General features: G+C 48.0%; 1 pseudogene; it reads right to left on the bottom strand.

Moving 5' to 3' along the window:
* Positions 1-353: 353 nt before the first annotated feature.
* On the bottom strand, positions 354-3,677 carry LOC129041000 (zinc finger protein 131-like; annotated as a pseudogene).
* Positions 3,678-3,957: the final 280 nt, after the last annotated feature.

Below are 3,957 nucleotides of genomic sequence, written 5' to 3' on the forward strand. Positions count from 1 at the left end.
CTAATGATTTAAGTTTGATTTCACAATATGGAAAAAATATGAGGAAGAACATGACCTGGGAAAGAGAAAAGGGAGAACTTTTACCACAATGAACAAAGATACATTCGTACCCCTCTATATGATAAGAATATAATCCACTTAAGTTACGGAAAAGATCCCTTCAGTTATGGGAAAGATCCCTCTGCTGTGGCATTAAGTTGGGGGAGGGGAATCGACTTGTTCCAACAGAAACAGAAACAACAGGAAATAGCTTAACTTTGGTCCACTTGTCTGTTAGCTTAACGACAGTCATACTGCCTCTAATCAGTTCAGAAACCCAACAAGTCTATTTAAAAATATATTCATGTGTAATTTCATTCTAAAACTGGCATAGCTGTTCTGTCCTCATTCTCTGCCTTTTCAGCTTCAGAATGTGCTGTCGGCATGGTCTCTAATTCTCAGCATCTTCATGATCTTCCCTGGCAGCCTCAGCATCTGCTTGGCTAGGCTCTCTCTCCTCTTGGGTCATGATTTCCGGGGTCATGTAGATGAAGCCTGCTTCTGGAAGTTCACTTTGTACTTCCACTGGCATCTGATTTACCCATTCCACATGCAGCTCCTCTCCATGTACTTCAGTACCTTCTTCAGGCTGAATTCAACCCACTGCTAGATAACTCACTTGGACCTGCTCTGGAAGCTCACTCCTGTGTGTCGGGCACCTGGCTATCCTGGCGTGGTTCTGGGTGGACATGTTCCACGATCACTTGTGCTGAATCCACCCGGACCTGAAACAGTGGGAGCACGTGCACCTTCTCAGCTTATTCTATAATATCATTGATGTCACAGGTTCAGCTTATACACGTGTTTCTACTGAAAGAACTTCTTCCATTACTAGACGCTTTGATACATTGTATCACTGAGATGCCTCCTTAATTCATTTCCTTGCATAAACCACAAGTCATATAAAGTACAATGGTTGGATTTATCTCTAGTATGCATTACCGAGTGATATTTGAACTGGTTCCAGCTGTTAAACACACTGTTGCAGACCTGGCACTCATGAGCTTCTTTCTTCCTTTTTTTGCCCCTACTCATTTGGCATGCAGTGAGGTGACATTTGAGGGGGCTATTTCTAGCAAATTGTCCATGACAATTTGGATATTCAAAAGGTTTTTCACCTGTATGTTTTCGAAGATGTTCTTTAAAATGTCCAAAATGGTCACACGGTTTCTCACAGTACTGACATACATGAATTTTTCCCCAGTTCTTTGCTTCTTACTGCCTCCACGTTCTTCAAGGTGGTAACAATTCAGGTGCTGTTTCCATGCGCTCTCCTGAAGATACCTTTTGTTGCATATTTCACAGTTGAAACTCAGTGAAGTGTGATTTCATGTGTTCCTGTTTGCTTGTGGGGTCAGATGCACAGCTGTCGTCTTCTTTAATCTGCCCTTTTCTGTCACCTTGGTGGTACTGAAACAGGAAAAGCTCCCTTATCCCCCTCACAGGGTGTGTGATGGGGGCGTGGCTAGCTTCTTCGGTGCTGCTGCTCAAACATCTAGGGGGGCAGGTTGTGGTCGTGGGCTCCAACCCCACGGCAATGTCTTGGGGGAAATGTTTCCAGCTCCTGAAACCCCAGTGGGCGTGTGTTACAGGTGCTCTTTTAATTTTGCTGTCTGTAGGCGGCTTGTGTCAATCAGCTCACTTAGACCCTCTGTCTTATCACAAGGACAGAGGGCTTTCTGTATCCCAGGGTTCTTGCCCTAGTGTACTGGAAAAATCGGATCACATGTGGGCTTGGGGAATGAGTGCAAGGTTTTACTGAATGGTGGAAGTAGCTCTCAGCAGATGGATGGGGAGCCAAAAGAGGGATAGAGTGGGAAGGGGGTTTTCCCTTGGAGTCAGGCTGTTCAGCGGCCAGACTGTCCTCCTACCGCCCCTGCCAAATTCCCCTGGGCATCCGCATTGTTCTGCTGGTTGATGGCCTGCCGGTGTTTGCAGGTGCCTGTTCCTGTGCTCTTCCACTCCCCTGCTCCTCTTGATGCCTAGCCGCCTGCGTGCCCTTCTGCCGCTGTGTTCCTCTCGACATCCCACTGCTTGTGTCTATGCCTGCTAGGGTCTGGGGGTTTTTATAGGCCCAGGATGGGGGTGTGGCGGGCCAGGGTGGTCTTGGAAAATGCAACATTTGGGCGTGAAAACAGGAGTGCCTGTCCTCACTTAGGCCCGTGAGCACAGGCCCGAGGAGGGGAGCCCTCACCAGGGACCCCGCCTTTCTCTACCCAGCATTTCCCTGCCCCACTCTGGTATCAGTACTTGCTGGTGATATCTGGCAACAGTGCTGGAGCAGAATCATCAGAGGAACCTGTGCTCTGTAGGTACTTTATGGACTGCTGGGCAGAAGCCCTTCCTCGAATGTTTCCATGCCTTCATCTTCTGCTTCGGTTGTGTCTTCGGCAATCTCTACCTCAGTTTCAACAGGTCTGACTCTGCAGATGGCAATGACTCAGTGATAATGTGAAGTTTCTGCAATCTTACCTTTTTGGCCTTTTTCCTGTGGTATTTTCCTTTAATGAAGTTGAGTTTTGTTTTGTTTTGTTTTGAGATGGAGTCTTGCTTTGTTGCCCAGACTGGAGTGCAGTGGTGCAATCTTGGCTCAGTGCAACCTCCGCCTCTTGCATTCAAGCAATTCTCCTTCCTCAGCCTCCTGAGTAGCTGGGACTACAGGTGCCCCACGCCCGGCTAAATTTTGTATTTTTTAGTAGAGACAGGGTTTTGCCATGTTGGCCAGGCCAATCTTGAACACCTGACCTCAGGTGATCCGCCCGCCTCGGCCTCCCAAAGTGCTGGGATTACAGGCGTGAGCCACTGCACCCGGCCTGAAGTTGAGTTTTCTTTGTTCCTAACTTCAAGGGCTTTGATGGCTTCTAGCATTTGTAGACATTCTGCTGCTTTCCATACATCGCTGGCTGCTTCTGCTTGTATCATTAATTTTGCTGTACATGTGAACTCAATTAAATGGCAAAAGGCCATTTTACTAATACCCTCTATCTCCACCAAAGGTTCTTGGGTAAACTCTGGAAAGAATTTGTAGAAGGCGGCCGGGCCCGGTGGCTCACCCCTGTAATCCCTTTGGGAAGGATTACAGTAATCTCTGTAAGCACTTTGGGTGGCCGAGGCGGACGGATCACCTGAGATCAGGAGTTCGGGACCAGCCTCGCCAACTTGGCAAAACCCTGTCTCCACTAAAAATACAAAAATTAGCCGGGTGTGGTGGCGGGTGCCTATAATCCCAGCTACTTGGGAGTCTGAGGCAGGAGAATCGCTTGAACCCGGGAGGTGGAGGTTGCAGTGAGCCAGGATCGGGTCACTGCACTTCAGCCTGGGTGACAAAGTGTGACTCCATCTCAAAAAAAAAAAAAAAAGAATTTGTGGAACTTACTGCAAGCAGCCAAAACAGCCTTGTGAGCCTTCAAATGGTGTCCGTCAACAATCAGGTGATGTCAGTAAAGCAGTCCTGCCCTCACTTTTCATTCAGTTGGTCGAGGATCATGTTACGACATTCACGGAACTCCTGAAGGCATTGCATCGTCTCTTCAGCCTCCATGGCTGTTGGGTTGCTCTGCCTCATGCTCTGCCCTCCTTCCTGTTTGTCCCTCAGAGCCTCTGGTTTTGTGCTTTCTCCTCCCAGGGCATAATGTGCCCCACAGCTTTCCCTATCTCTAACCCGTGGCTCTCCCTTCATTTCCCCCACAAGACCCGGGTGCTCCCTCTGTTCGGGCCCCACTGGTGCACATGCGCTTGGTTGGACACACGGGCGGTCACGGCCTCTTTCTCTGTTTTGAAGACTCGGCTGTAATTGTGCTATTAAACTTCTTCCACATTCTACTCAAAAGCAATGCTTCATTTCCCCCCAAAAGAAGAAATCAAGTAAGTAAAAACATGTTATAATTTATATAGAAGGGTACTTTGCATTTGTTAAAA

The sequence above is a fragment of the Pongo pygmaeus genome, chromosome 6 (assembly GCF_028885625.2).
Source record: "Pongo pygmaeus isolate AG05252 chromosome 6, NHGRI_mPonPyg2-v2.0_pri, whole genome shotgun sequence".
Classification (NCBI taxonomy): domain Eukaryota; kingdom Metazoa; phylum Chordata; class Mammalia; order Primates; family Hominidae; genus Pongo; species Pongo pygmaeus.